Source organism: Arachis duranensis, chromosome 2 (assembly GCF_000817695.3).
Source record: "Arachis duranensis cultivar V14167 chromosome 2, aradu.V14167.gnm2.J7QH, whole genome shotgun sequence".
Classification (NCBI taxonomy): Eukaryota; Viridiplantae; Streptophyta; class Magnoliopsida; order Fabales; family Fabaceae; genus Arachis; species Arachis duranensis.
Genome location: NC_029773.3, coordinates 38,793,732 through 38,810,075, shown reverse-complemented (window position 1 = coordinate 38,810,075; position 16,344 = coordinate 38,793,732). Strand labels below are relative to the sequence as shown.

The 16,344-nt window shown below is 35.7% G+C and overlaps 1 non-coding gene across 1 annotated transcript; it reads right to left on the bottom strand.

Annotated features, from left to right (window-relative positions):
* Positions 1 to 14,169: 14,169 nt before the first annotated feature.
* LOC127745060 (small nucleolar RNA R71) lies at positions 14,170 to 14,273 on the bottom strand. Its single transcript, XR_008006250.1, has one exon. It is a non-coding gene; the product is annotated as a small nucleolar RNA R71 (small nucleolar RNA).
* Positions 14,274 to 16,344: the final 2,071 nt, after the last annotated feature.

The following is a 16,344-nucleotide window of genomic DNA, read 5'->3' as shown; positions in this document are numbered from 1 at the left end:
AAGATATCAAGGCAATTAGAACATAGGCGGGGCTAATGCCAAATAAGAGTATGATTCCCTACTACATGTTAGCTAAGCATGTGAGTGAGAAAACAATGTAAGCTAAGGCATATCATTAAGCTCGATACAAGAGTAAAGTTAAAGCATGAAGAGTGTATTGAGCATCAAGTTCAAATGAGAAGAAGTGGGTCATGAAAGACAATATGAGGTCATATCAATGCACAGAGACACAAGAGTCATACAAGATGAAGCATTGATTTAAAAGTTTCATCACCCAACAATATCAAACAAGTCAAGAAGCACCAAAATAATGTAAGAAAGTCTCAACAATTGAGTAGGAAAGTTCAACACCATTATTAAAATGGAAAACTTAGAAAATAAAATGAGAACAAGGTAGAAAAAAACAAATTAAAATGCAATGAATGAAAATAAGCAAATGCAATAAAAGAAAATGGAGGAAAAGAGAGAAATTTTTTTTTGTTTTTTTGTTTTTTTTTTTAGTATTTTAAAAAAATTTCATTTATATTAAAAGAGAAAAAAATTTCTAAGAGAGGAAGAAGAAAAAAATTAGAAAGAAAGAAGAAGAGAAGAGGAAAGAAGGAGAAACGAGGAAGGAGAAAAGCAGGGTGCAAATCCGCGCGCGCGCACAGCGCGCTTACGCGTGGATGCAGCAGGGACAATCCGCGCGCACGCGCACAGCGTACTTACGCGTGGATGAGGTTGTGCTCCCAGCACAATGCTAGCACAAAGCGCGCACAACTCTCTGGTTTTTGTAGTAGAAGTTGCAGTAGTGCAATCCGCGCGCGCGCACAGCGTGCTAGCGCGCCGATGCCCTTTTTTTTTTTGCCCAAAAAGCAGAAAAAAATGCCCAAGAGCTCCCTATAATGTCTAAAACTCTTCTTTATTCAATCAAATATCAAACAATTCACAAAAATGCAATTTGATTTTAGGATTTATTCATCTACTACTAATGAATACAACATACTAACAACCAATCTTTACAAACAACTCAATATGAAATGAAAATCTACCTACAATGGCAACTCAAATCACTTATTAAACAAAACTAAAAGAGGATGGAAAGAGTTTACCATGGTGGGGTGTCTCCCACCTAGCACTTTTAGTTTAAGTCCTTAAGTTGGACATTTTGAGGAGCTTATTGTCATGGTGGCTTATGTTTGTACTCATCCTTGAATCTCCAAGGATCTTTGCTTCTCAATTGGTTGACAGAATTTCCAACCATCTTCATCAGGCTTGGGCAAAGTTCTACCTAAGATATGAGTCCCCATAGTTGGTCTTCACATAGCGAACCGGGATCCCATATCTTGTTTTCGCACCCGTCTTCGATTTGGTCTTCATACTCTCTCTTTCCAGGTGGTTGACATATAGAATTCTCTTTAACATACCAAGCCTTCCGTCGAGACCCTTGTAAAGTGGCATTCTTCCAACCATCGTTCCTATACCTTGAAGCTTTGACCTTAATGAGCCTAATTCCTAACTTGCAACCACTACACAACTCTCTTATACTTTTAACTCCACAAAGAGCTCTAAGTTGACCATCATTTTCAATTAAACCATATTCAAGTGAGAAAGTAAAGCTTATGGATAAGAGTTTTACCCACTTGAATGTTGTGTTGGATGGTGACTTGGGAAGGGAGACCTCCCCATACTTAGACAATGCAAGGTCTACTTCCTTGTGCTCTTCTTTGTGTATTTCCACCTCTTTGCGAGCTTCCTCGATTTCAACCTTTCCCCTTTTATCACATGGCTTAGTGTTGTCTTCAAGAACTTTTATTTCTTGCCTAATGGGAGGTGATTCAATTTTGGATAGAAATTCATTGATGAATAAATCCATTTCTTGGTCAACCTCTTCATATTCTTCAATTTCGATATACACCATGCCAACGTTTTCCTCTTGGTAGCTCGCTTTCTCATTGCTCACCAAGGGTATAGGAGGTTGGTGCACACTCTTCTATAATTTCAACTCCATGTCCAATGGGAGAGGATTCCATTGTAGAGAGAAATTCATCCGTGATTGAATCCATCTCTTGATAAGCCTCTTCCAAGTCTCCAACGATGATATGCCTTGGAGGTTGCGCACCCTCTTCAACATCAATATCAAGCTTCTTGGAAGAGTGCTCCATGATGCTACATTCCCTTGGACTTTCAACATCTCCTAAATCTTCAACCACTTCTTCCTTTTCTTCAACAATCATGGCTTCCTCTAGTTGCTCTAATACAAAATAGCATCCCTCATCCCCCACCGGAGTTTCCAATCTCTCCTTCATGCTACGCTCTTCAATTGATTCTCTATATGTGGCTATGGAAGCACCTTGAGTGTTCAAACATTTGTAGGCTAAAGTATGCACTACCTTGGTCAAGTTAGTCACAAACTCTAAGGTGTTCCTTTGCATATCCGCTTGTCCTTGAAGTAGCAAGGAAAGAGAATCATCTATTGGGGCTTGGGGTAGATAAGAGGGTTCATCCTTTTGGAGAGAGGGTTCATAGTAGGAAGGTGGTTCTTCTTGGTAAGGGTATGGAGATGGTGAGTGTTGAGGTGGTTCATGGTAGTAATCTTGATAGGGTTTTGGTGGTTCTAAAAGTTCTTGCTCATAATGGTCATAAGAATATGGTATGGATGATTGGTCATATGGTGGATATGGATCATAGGGCGGTGTTTGGTAATGAAAGGCTTGTGAGAATGGTCGAGGTTCATGTTGAGGATGAGATTCATAGGCATATGATGGTGGTTGTTGAGTGTCACAAAAAGAGTCATCATAGCCGTTAAATTGGCATGCATTACGATGGAAATTATACCTATAAGTATCCGGAGGTTGTTGCCAATAGGAGTGATCAATTCCTTGAGGCTCCTCCCATCTTTGTTGGTTCTATCCATAATGAGGGTCATCATTGAAGTGCACATTTCCTACAACACAATTAGGACCAAACTCATAGCCAACATGAGAATTCATAATGGAAAAACAAAAATAAAACTAACAAAATCTAGTAAACAAGCAAAAGACAAACTATTTACACTATTCACATATGTACAATAACCAATAACATAACACCATTGCAAATCCCCGGCAACGGCGCCATTTTGATGATTGGATTTTTGACGGTTTAGAATTTACAAATGAATTCTCGTTGCAAGTATAGTTTCTAAACCAAGGAAAGACTAGCTTTAGAGGCATTCAAATCAATTAGCAACTTCTAATTATCAATCAACAAGGGAATTAGATAACTCAAGAGTCACTAATTACTCTACCTAGGCCAAGAGGAACAAAACTTACACTAAAACCCAACCAAGCATTTCATCAAACACTTGGAAGGTACAAAAGAAAAGCAAAGCAAATTGACAACAAGAATAGAATCTAAAAACAATTATTGAAAGGAATTAACAACAACAATAAAAAAAAACACAATTATTATGAATTACCTTGAATGGAATTGAAAGAAAATAGAAGAGACAAGAGTAGATCTACAACAAAGTATGAGAACAACATAAAGGAAATTACAACAAAAGAGTAGAAGAATGATGAATGTAAAAACAAAGAATTGAAAGGTAGAAGTAGATGAGAGCAAAGATTAAAACCTAGATCTAAGACTATTGAACTAAACCTAATCCTAATTCTAGAGAGAAGTGAGAGCTTCTCTCTCTAGAAACTAACTCTAACTACTAAACTAAGCTAAACTAAACTAATGGTAAAAAGTATGTTGATTCCCCTTCAATCCTTGGCTTAAATAGCATCAGAAATGAGTTAGATTGGGCCAACAAGGCTTCTAAAATCGCTGGCCACGAGTTGTATTAAGTGGATCATGTGCCACCATCGGCGCTTCCGCGTACTGTGCGTGTGCGCGCCCCTATGCGCGATGCAACTATGGCAAATCTTATATCATTTCGAAGTCCTAGATGTTAGCTCTCTAACCCAACTAAAATGGCATCATTTGGACCTCTGTAGCTCAAGTTATGGTCAATTAAGTGCAAAGAGGTCAGGCTTGACAGCTTTTTGGTTCCATCATTTCTTCATGAGTTCTCCAACTCTACATGCTTTTTCTTCATTCCCTTGATCCAATCTTTGCCTCCTAAATCTGAAATCACTTAACAAACATATCAAGGCATCTACTAGAATCAAGGTGAATTAAATTTAGCTATTTTGAGTCCTAAAAAGCATGTTTTCACTCTTAAGCACAATTAAAGGAGAATATATAAAACAATGCTATTTCATTGTATAAATGTGGGTAAAAGGTTATAAAATCCCCTAAATCAAGCATAAGATAAGCCCTACCAATGGGGCTTATCAACCTCCCCACACTTAAACCAAGCATGTCCTCATGCTTAAGCCAAGAGAAAGCAAAGGGCATCAACATTTATTCAATGTAAATAAACTATATGCAACCTAAACTATATGCAATTATCTGAATGGATGCAACTAAATGCAAAATGGTTTTACTTACTTGGTTAAAAATAAATGAATCCTCCAAGGTATACATGCACAAGTAGGGTCAAGATCATATAACGATTCATGAATCCTACCAACTCGAATATCAAAATGAAGTTCAAGTATACTTGCAAGAAGAACGCTCATGAAAGCCGGGAATCAAGGAATTGAGCATCGAACCCTCACCGGAAGTGTTTGCACTCTAGTCGCTCAAGTGTGTAGGATTGATTCTCTCAATTCTCCCATAATCATGCTTTCTAAGATTTGTTTTTCTTCTAACAATCAACATATATTTCATGCATGCATACAAGTATCATGAGGTCTTTTCTTTAGGTTGTAATGGGGATAGGGTCTAGGTAGGGGTGCATATTTGGTCAAGTGAGCTTAAAATTTGAATCTTTGATAAGCTTAAACTTCCCAGCTAACCTATGACATCCTATACAATTGAGTTCTAACCTAACTACCCATTTCTCACTTTTTCACATACTCATGTATCCCTTTTCATTTCACAACACTTATGCATTGATCTTTATTGGACTTTACTTTGGGGCATTTTCTCCCCTTTTTATTTCTTTCTTTTTCTATTTTTTTTCTTTTCTTTTTCTTTTTTTTTTCTTTCCTTTTCCATATTATTTTTCTTTTTTTTTCTTTTGTTTTTTTTTCTTTCTTCCTATATACAAGAGCATCAATGCATAAGATTTTACAATTGATCAATACATGAGCATGTACCCAATTCCCAATAATTTCAATAAAAATACAAAACTACCATTTTATTCCTCCAATGTCCCAGGATTCCCACACTTGAATGATACTTACACACACTAGCCTAAGCTAATCAAAGATCCAAATAAGGACAATTATTGTTTTTCGCTTTAAGGCTTGTAATGTGCTAAATTAAAGAACAAGTGGGTTAATCGTAGGCTCAAATTGGCTAACAAAGGTTGATAAAAGGTGCATAGGCTCAAAATTGGTTACCAATAGAAAGTAAAAGGTAGGCTATTTGGGTAAGTGAGCTAATGAAACAATGGCCTCAATCATATAAATTCATGAATACAAGGAATAATTGGACATATAGAATTAAACAAATCAAGGATCACAATCATAGAAAGAGAACAATTGCACACAAGAAGGAAAATAAGTGGTTATAAGACGTAAACACACCATTAGGCTCAAATCTCACAAGCTTGTGTTCTTAGCTCAAAAACCATGTTCCAAAATAAATTCTTTCAAGCAAGTTCAACAAAAATTTTTTAAATTGGTAGGTTGCCCTAAAACGGTTTCTTGGGAAAGAAATCATCACCCTAACCAAGTAGTCCTAATAAGAAAGAAGTGGTAAAAATATGTACAAATTCTAACTAACATGTAACCTATCATGCAATGCAATAACTAATCTAACAAAAAAAAAACTAAGAATTGGTGTTGAAAAAGGAAATTGTTACCCATGGAGATCGGTCGGATGACCTCTCCACACTTGAAGATTGCACCGTCCTCGGTGCATGGGTCATGAAAGACAATATGAGGTCATATCAATGCACTAGACACAAGAGTCATACAAGATGAAGCATTGATTTAAAAGTTTCATCACCCAACAATATCAAACAAGTCAAGAAGCACCAAAATAATGTAAGAAAGTCTCAACAATTGAGTAGGAAAGTTCAACACCATTATTAAAATGGAAAACTTAGAAAATAAAATGAGAACAAGGTAGAAAAAAACAAATTAAAATGCAATGAATGAAAATAAGCAAATGCAATAAAAGAAAATGGAGGAAAAGAGAAAAAAAATTTTTCGTTTTTTTTGCGACAGTGAGAGAGATGAGAGAGTGATGAGACAGAAACACTGAGGGGTGGCCTGGTGGGCGCGAGAGGAAGAGGAAGTAGACGTTCACCGAGCAAATTAAGAATACAAATAGGACGATTAAAACGTTAATTTGACACAAATAGGATTTACCCCAAACGACGTTGAGGACAAAAATGATACTTTACTTTTATTTTTAATATTTTTAAGTTATAAAATATTTATAATAATAATAATAATAATAATAATAATAACTATAGATATTTTTTATTTAAATTTTAATAAAAATTTTTTATATAATTTTATGTATTATCTTGTGCAGGATATGGGAATATATACTAGTTAAAGAGTTAATATTTAAATTTGTTTTTGAAAGATCACTCATTTTTTAAATTAGTCATCAAATGATTTTTTTTAGTTATATTACTCCCTAAAAGATAAAATATAAGTCAAATTGTCAGTTGGATGATGATGTGTTACGTTAAATGTCACGTGGCATGATGACGTGTCACACGATGATTGGTTGACGTGTCACTTGCCATGTAAAAAGTTTATTATTTATTTTACTCAAATTTTTGTTAATGTTTAAAAGAAAATATGGGTATCTCAATGTCGCAATTGTAACGTCAAATAATATTGAAAGGAATAAAAGCAACAAATAAACATATAAATGCAAGGTGCTGGTGGCAAAATAAATTACAGAAATTGAAACAAATAGGAAATTAAAAAGAAGATGAAAGAAGAAACATGAATGTAAAAGAGAAGAATACGTAAAAGTAGAGAAATTTTATTAATAAAACTGGGAAAAAGTAAAGTACAAGTGTTTGAGTTCAGAGGAATTACTTAAGATTCCCAATTTTACTCTGTGATGCCAAGGGGTTGAGAGCGTTTTAGGTTTCTAAGTGTTTTCAAGAAGAACTGAACTGCCTACAATATTTTTCTAAAGCTTTATTTATAGACTAACCTAATGTCAGCTAACAGTTACCATTTGTACACCACTTGCAGAAAATTTAAATTTCTTGTAACTGTTTCCGCACCTCTTGTGAATTTCAAAAATTAAATAGATAGCCAAGTGTCAAGTGATCTAATTTAATTTAAAATAGATATAAATATTATATATAAAAATATTACCAAGTAACTAATTATTTTCTTTTATAATTTTCTTATAAAAATTATATTTTGTCTAATATAATGCCCCCAAAATTTTTCACTTGAAGTCATACAGTGATTGAAAGTGAAAAATTTTGTTGTTTATAATAATAAAAGAAGTATATACAAACGTATGTTTATTTATTTATTTATTTTTAAATTGGCTAAACAAAAGTAAAATAACTCAGTATTCTTATCTTCTTGTAATACATGTGAGGAGAGAATATGTTAGTGTTAAGCTTCTTCTTTAACTCTGTGCCTCTCACTCTCCCCAATTTCATCTACTATGGTGGGCTTCCTCTATTCACAAGGATTTGATTATACTTAATTCTTCTAATATTTCAGGCAAGAACTTATTCCACTCCTCCATCTTCATTCCAGAAAATTAATTTTTAGTGTAAAGTGGATATATATATTTATATTCTTTGATTCAAATTGTGATTTGACTGTTGAACCCTTTTTTTTCAATTCTGCCATGTTGTTGTCTCTCTTTTTTTTCTTTTATTCATGAGTGTTAGCAAGCAGGATTAAGTCTTGTTTCATGTTAAATTCCTGCTTACCGCTTAAACCAAATTAAACCCATATAAGTTCAATTTCTTTCTTTTTTTAGCTTGTTTGTTGATCGTTGAACCCAATACTTGAATTTTTCAAATTGCATTGTTATGGCAACCTCAAGCAACCATCTGTCAACAATTCCTCCTTCTTCATCTAAAGTGGCCACTTGCGTTAAGTCTGTTGTCAAGAATGGCAAGAATTTTGCTCCTGAACCAGAGGCCTCAAAATCAAAGATATGGGAATCTCAGGTGCTAGTCCCTTTAACTATTGACGGTGTAGATTCAGCTTTTGTTGGTCCTATTGTCTCTCTTAAAGAAGCAAACAGGATAAAAAATGTTTTTTCTGGTCACCCTAAAAAAAATCTGTTGCTTTTTAAGACTCTATTCCTATTGGATACTTCGACTCCAACAACAGACTATTCAGAAATCTTCCAAAGACCAATATTGAAGGTTGTCATACTTGGTTAGGTGGGGTTGAAACTGAGAAGATGACCTTGTGGAAAGAGATTGGGATATATGACCTAATTCAGCTTAGTAAAAACTCCTACATTGTTAATTCAGGATTAATAGGAGGTGCATTGACTTCTGGGATGAGACTTCTCATACGTTTCACACCCCCTACGGTATGATTATTCCTACTCTTCTGGATGTAGCTGCAATAACTGGCCTACCTCCCTTGAGAGAGGAAATTTTAACCACTACCCGGTCAACCACAGGCATTGAGTATGCCATTGACATTTCTTCCACTACTTACCAGAGCTTCATTCTTAATAACAGAGGTCAAGATAGAGAACCTGTTTCTGATAATGAGCACATAGCCTTCCTTCTCTATTGGTTGAGTGGCATTGTTTTCTGTGCCAGAAGTATTCAAGTTGAAATCACTTATGTCCCATTGGCCAAGTAAGTTCTCTTCGGAAGAAGATGTCAATGCTCTTAGCCCCAGTGGCCAGCTTACTTCTTAGGTATTTTTATATATTTTCACGTCTTCCATATCAAAATAGCATCATCGTAAAGAACTTATATGGTGATGATATCTCTCATGCTGAGTTCCCTTTTTTATTACCTTTGTTCTCATTTCACTTCTTGTTTTAGGTCACTGTCGCTCCTACCATTTCTTTGATTGTGCCTAGTACTGAAAATATGATGGCTGCCACATCTGATAAGCCTATACCTAAAGCCAATGCCAACAAGATATGACATGTCATTTAGCTTGATTATTAGTATCTCTTCCTTGTATTTTCTTTATTTATTTTTTTATGTTAACACTTATTTTTGCATTTTTGTTTAGCTTTAAAATTCTGCAAAATCCCCCAAGTAAGCAGTAAAAAACAAATACCAATCACTTCCATTCATGCTCAGACCCTAATGTGGTGAATGATCTATTGGCTGATTTAGAAAGTCTAAATGAGGCATATGCATGTAGCATGGGTACACAGAAGGCTATAGTTGAATCTTGTTCCACCATTCAAAGTCAACTTCCAACAGAGCAGCCTTATACTACACCTCCTACAACCATGATAGTTAACAATTTCATCTTGCTTCTATTGACCCAACAACTCAGTGTCATTCTATCCAAACCTATTTTGAAACTTGCTACTGATCCGCAGTTTAAGGCTCAACTTTCTGATATTCTTCAGACTTTTTCAACTACATCACATCCTGAGACTATTGATCCTTTGTTCGCTCACTTACAGAAGGTTTATGAGGACCTTTATGCCAAATTTCCATATTCTCAAGTAGCCATCTCATCATATCAACAATCAACTGAAACTCTTTCTAAGTTAAAACAAGACACATCCTCTTTTGAGACTGCCAAAGCTACCCTGGCTGCCCATATTACAAAAGCTAAAGACCGGGCTCATGAGTTATCTGAGGATATTCGAGACTTGGAACAATAGCTGATTGTCAAGAGAGGAGTAAAAGATAGGCTGGATGCTGCTTTGATGAAGAATGAGGCTCAATTTGCCAAAGCAAGTAACATGGTTGACAGTAGCAATGCAACCTTACAGTCACTTGAAAAGAAGATGCTCTCTTCACAAGAAGCTACCAAAGAAGCTAGGATCTTCCAGACCGTTCTCCAAACTGAAGTTACTCGCTTGAAGGAGATCTTTGACACTTAGTCTTGTATCTCTTATGTGAACCCTTGTGGTTTTAATATGTCCTTGCAGTTATCACTAGTTGAACTTTTAGATTTTTGTTTATTACTTGCCTTTGTATGCACTCTATCCTTATTTTGGACACTGGACACTTGCTATCTTTAGGGATCTTATTACATTACTTCATACTGAACTAATTATTAATATCACAGTGACCTCTTTTGTATTCTATTTGGGGTGACCTCCATATCTGTTCATGTCAGGTTGCACTGGTGCATGCCATCTTGTGTGCATTCACCTCAAGTGTTGTCAAATTAAATCCAAATGTGCACTTATTGACATACCTCTAGCTTCATACATGTTTATTCACTAAACTTTTAGTTCTATATGTTGGCATGTGATGAGCGGATAATTTATACGCTTTTTGGCATTGTTTTTAGGTAGTTTTTAGTAGGATCTAGCTACTTTTAGGGATGTTTTATTAGTTTTTATGAAAAATTTACATTTCTGGACTTTACTATGAGTTTGTGTATTTTTCTATGATTTCAGGTATTTTCTGGCTGAAATTGAGGGACCTGAGCAAAAATCTGATTCAGGCTGAGAAAGGACTACTGATGCTGTTGGATTCTAACCTCCCTGCACTCGAAATAGATTTTCTGGAGCTACAGAACTCCAAACGGTGCACTCTCAATTGCGTTGGAAAGTAGACATCTAGGTCTTTCCAGAAATATATAATTGTCTACACTTTATTCGAGTTTAGATGATGCAAACTGGCGTTCAACGCCAGCTCCATGCTGCATTCTGGAGTAAAATGCCATAAACACGTCACAAACCAGAGTTAAACGCCAAAAACACGTTACAACTTGGCATTTAACCCCAAAAGAAGCCTCTGCACGTGTAAAGCTCAAGCTCAGCCCAAGCACACACTAAAGTGGGCCCCAAAAGTGGATTTCTGCACTTAGACTTATTTCTGTAAACCCTAGTAGCTAGTCTAGTATAAATAGGAATTTTTACTATTGTATTTCGATCTTGGTATCCATCTTTGGATTATCTTTTGATCATCCTTGATCTTGGGATCGGTCTTATTCCCTATTTTCGAATTCACATGCTGTTTGGTGAGGCTGGCCATTCGGCCATGCCTGGACCTTTATCACCTATGTATTTTCAATGGTGGAGTTTCTACACACCATAGATTAAGGTGTGGAGCTCTGATGTACCTCGAGTATTAATGCAATTACTACTATTTTCTATTCAATTCATGCTTATTCTTGTTCTAAGATATTCATTCGCACTTCAACCTGATGAATGTGATGATCCGTGACACTCATCACCATTCTCAACCTATGAACGCATGCCTGACAACCACCTCTGTTCTACTTTCGATTGAATGAGTATCTCTTGGATTCCTTAATCAGATTCTTCGTGGTATAAGCTAGAATCCATTGGTAGCATTCTTGAGAATCCGGAAAGTTTAAACTTTGTCTGTGGTATTTCGAGTAGGATTCAGGGATTGAATGACTGTGATGAGCTTCAAACTCACGAGTGTTGGGCGTAGTGACAGACACAAAAGAATCACTGGATTCTATTCCGACATGATCGAGAACCGACAGATGATTAGCCGTGCTGTGACAGAGCATTTGGACCATTTTCACTGAGAGGACGGGAGGTAGCCATTGACAATGGTGAAACCCAACATACAGCTTGCCATGGAAAGGAGTAAGAATGATTGGATGAAAGCAGTAGGAAAGCAAAGATTCAAGAGGGATAAAGCATCTCCATTCACTTATCTGAAATTCCCACCAATGATTTACATAAGTATCTCTATCTTTATTCTACGTTTTATTTATCTTTATATTCGAAAACCATTATAACCATTTGAATCCGCCTGACTGAGATTTACAAGATGACCATAGCTTGCTTCATACCAACAATCTCCGTGGGATCGACCCTTACTCACGTAAGGTATTACTTGGATGACCCAGTGCACTTGCTGGTTAGTTGTGCGAAGTTGTGACAAAGTGTGATTCACGTTTGAGAGCTCCAAATCTATTGGCGCCATTGTTGATGATCACAATTTCGTGCACCAAGTTTTTGGTGCCGTTGCCGGGGATTGTTCGAGTTTGAACAACTGACGGTTCATCTTGTTGCTCAAATTAGGTAATTTTCTTTTCAAAAAGTTTTCAAAAATCTTTGAAAATTTTTCTTTGTTTTCATTTTTCCAAAAAGTAATTTTCGAGAAAATCCAAAAAAAATCATAAAATAAAAAAAATCAAAAATATTTTTGTGTTTCTTGTTTGAGTCAAGTGTCAATTTCTAAGTTTGGTGTCAATTGCATGTTTTTAAAATTTATGCATTTTTCCGAAAAATTCATGCATGGTGTTCTTCATGATCTTCAAGTTGTTCTTGGTAAGTCTTCTTGTTTGATCTTCATATTTTCTTGTTTTGTGTCTTTTGTTGTTTTTCATATGCATTTTTGCATTCATAATGTCTAAGCATGAAAAATTTCTAAGTTTGGTGTCTTGCATGTTTTTCTTTTCTTGAAAATTTTTCAAAAAAATAAATCTTGATGTTCATCATGATCTTCAAAGTGTTCTTGGTGTTCATCTTGAAATTCATAGTGTTCTTGCATGCATCATGTGTTTTGATTCATAATTTTTATGTTTTGGGTCGTTTAGTTGTTTTTCTCTCTCATCATTAAAAATTTAAAAATAAAAAAAATATATTTTCTTTATTTTTCTCATAAATTTCGAAATTTTGGGTTGATTTAGTCAAAAAATTTTAAAATAAATTGTTTTTTGTTAGTCAAGTCAAGATTTCAATTTTAAAAATCTTATCTTTTAAAAACTTTTTCAAAAATCAAATCTTTTTCATTTTTCTTACTAATTTTCAAAAATTTTAAAATTGATTTTCAAAATCTTTTTCTTATCTTTATTTCATAATTTTCAAAAACTTTACTAACAATTAATGTGATTGATTCAAAAATTTGAAGTTTGTTACTTTCTTGTTAAGAAAGGTTCAATCTTTAAATTCTAGAATCATATCTTTTAGTTTCTTGTTAGTCAAGTAATCAATTTTAATTTTAAAAATAAAATCTTTTTAATTTCCTTTTCAAATCTTTTTTTTTTCAAAATATCTTTTTAATCATATCTTTTTAATCATATCTTTTTTTCAAAATCAATTTTAAAAATATTTTCTAATTCCTTATCTTTTCAAAATTGATTTTCAAATCTTTTTCAACTAACTAATTGACTTTTTGTTTGTTTCCTATCTTTTTCAAAACCATCTAACTACTTTTCTCTCTCTAATTTTCGAAAATTCCTCACCCTTTTTTCAAAATTCTTTTTAATTAACTAATTATTTTAAATTTTAATTTTAATTTTATTTCTTCTCTTAATTTTCGAAAATCACTAACCAATTTTTCAAAAACATTTAGTAACACTTCTCTTCATCTAAAAATTCGAACCCTCTCTCCCCGTTTGTGTTCGAATTTTTCTCCTCCTTCTTCTATTCTTGTCTTCTTCTGCTCACATAAAGGAATCTCTATACTGTGACATAGAGGATTCTTTTTTCTTTTCTATTTTCTTCTTTTTTCATATGAGCAGGAGCAAGGACAAGGACATTCTTGTTGAAGCAGATCCTGAACCTGAAAGGACTCAGAAGAAGAAGCTAAGAGAAGCTAAAGCACAACAAATCAGAGAAAACCTTACAGAGAATCTTGAAAAAGAAGACATGGCCGAACCCAATAATAATGATGGAGGCGTAAGGAGGATGCTTGGTGATTATACTACACCTATTTCTAATTTTTATGGAAGAAGCATCTCAATCCCTGCCATTGGAGCAAACAATTTTGAGCTGAAACCTCAACTAGTTGCTTTAATGCAACAGAACTGCAAGTTTTATGGACTTCCATCAGAAGATCCCTATCAGTTTTTAACTGTATTCTTATAGATCTATGATACTATTAAGACTAATGGAGTAGATCCTGAGGTCTACAGGCTCATGCTTTTCCCCTTTGCTGTAAAAGATAGAGCTAGAACATGGTTGGACTCTCAACCTAAAGATAGCCTGGACTCTTGGGATAAGCTGGTCACGGCCTTCTTGGCCAAGTTCTTTCCTCCTCAAAAGCTGAGCAAGCTTAGAGTGGATGTTCAGACCTTCAAGCAAAAAGATGGTGAATCCCTCTATGAAGCTTGGGAAAGGTACAAGCAGTTGACCAAAAAGTGTCCTTCTGGCATGATTTCAGAGTGGACCATTTTAGATATATTCTATGATGGTTTATCTGAGCTTTCTAAGATGTCACTGGACCATTCTGCAGGTGGATCCATTCACCTAAAGAAAACGCCTGCAGAAGCTCAAGAACTTATTGACATGGTTGCAAATAACCAATTCATGTACACCTCTGAGAGGAATCCTGTGAGTAATGGGACACCTCAGAAGAGGGGAGTTCTTGCAATTGATGCTCTGAATGCCATATTGGCTCAGAACAAAATGTTGACTCAGTAAGTCAACATGATTTCTCAGAGTCTGAATGGATGGCAAAATGCATCCAACAGTACTAAAGAGGCATCTTCTGAAGAAGAAGCTTATGATCCTGAGAACCCTGCAATAACAGAGGTAAATTACATGGGTGAACCCTATGGAAACACCTATAATTCCTCATGGAGAAATCACCCAAATTTCTCATAGAAGGATCAACAAAAGCCTCAACAAGGCTTTAACAATGGTGGAAGAAACAGGTTTAGCAATAGCAAGCCTTTTCCATCATCTTCTCAGCAACAGACAGAGAATGCTGAGTAGAGTCCCTTTAGCTTAGCAAACATAGTCTCTGATCTATCTAAGGCCACTTTAAGTTTCATGAGTGAAACAAGGTCCTCTATTAGAAACTTGGAGGCACAAGTGGGTCAGCTGAGTAAGAAAATCATTGAAACTCCTCATAGTACTCTTCCAAACAATATAGAAGAGAATCCAAAAAGAGAGTGCAAGGCCAAAACCTTGCTTGGTGTGGCCGAATGCACCAGGGAGGGGAAGGACGTGAATCCCAGTGAAGAAGACCTCCTGGGACGTCCTCTGAACAAAAAGGAGTTCCAAACTGAAGAACCTAAGGAATCTGAGGCTCACCTAGAGACCATAGAGATTCTATTGAACCTCCTTTTACCATTCATGAGCTCTGAGAACTATTCTTCCTCTGAAGAGGATGAAGATGTAACTGAAGAGCAAGTTGCTCAATATCTATGAGCCATCATGAAGCTAAATGCCAAGTTGTTTGATAATGAGACTTGGAAAAGTGAACCTCCCTTGCTCATTAGTGAACTAAATACATGAGTTCAGCAAACTTTGCCTCAAAAGAAACAAGATCCTGGTAAATTCTTAATACACTGTACGATAGGCACCATGACCTTTGAGAATGCTCTATGTGACCTGGGATCAGGTATAAATCTGATGCCACTCTCTGTAATAGAGAAACTGGGGATCTTTGAGGTACAAACTGCAAGAATCTCATTAGAGATGACAGACAAGTCAATAAAACAAGCTTATAGATTTGTAGAGGACGTGTTGGTAAAGGTTGAAGGCCTTTACATCCCTGCTGATTTCATAATCTTAGACACTGGGAAGGATGAGAATGAATCCATCATTCTTGGAAAACCCTCTCTAGCCACAACAAAAGCTGTGATTGATGTTGACAGAGGTGAACTAGTCCTTCAACTGAATGGGGACTACCTTGTGTTTAAGGCTCAAGGTTATCCTTCTGTAACCATGGAAAAGAGGCACGATAAGCTTCTCTCAATACAGAGTCAAACAGAGCCCCCACAATCAAACTCTAAGTTTGGTGTTGGAAGGCCACAACCAAACTCTAAGTTTGGTATTGAACCCCTACATTCAAACTCTAAGTTTGGTGTTGGGAGGTTCCAACAATGCTCTGAACACCTGTGAAGCTCTATGAGAGCTCACTGTCAAGCTATTGACATTAAAGAAGTGCTTATTGGGAGGCAACCCAATTTTTAATTATCTATATTTCTATTGTTCTTTTATGTTTTATTAGGTTTATGATCATGTGGAGTCACAAAACAATTACAAAAATTAAAAACAGAATAAAAAATAGCAGAAGAAAAAGCACACCCTGGAGGAAGAGCTTACTGGCATTTAAACGCCAGTAAGGAGCATATAGCTGGCGTTTAACGCCAGAACAAAGCATGAAGTTGGTGTTGAATGCCAGAAAAAGCAGCAGTCTGGCATTTAAATGCCAGGAATGCACCCTGAGGAAAGCTGGCGTTAAACGCCAGCAACAAGCATGGAAGTGGCGTTCAA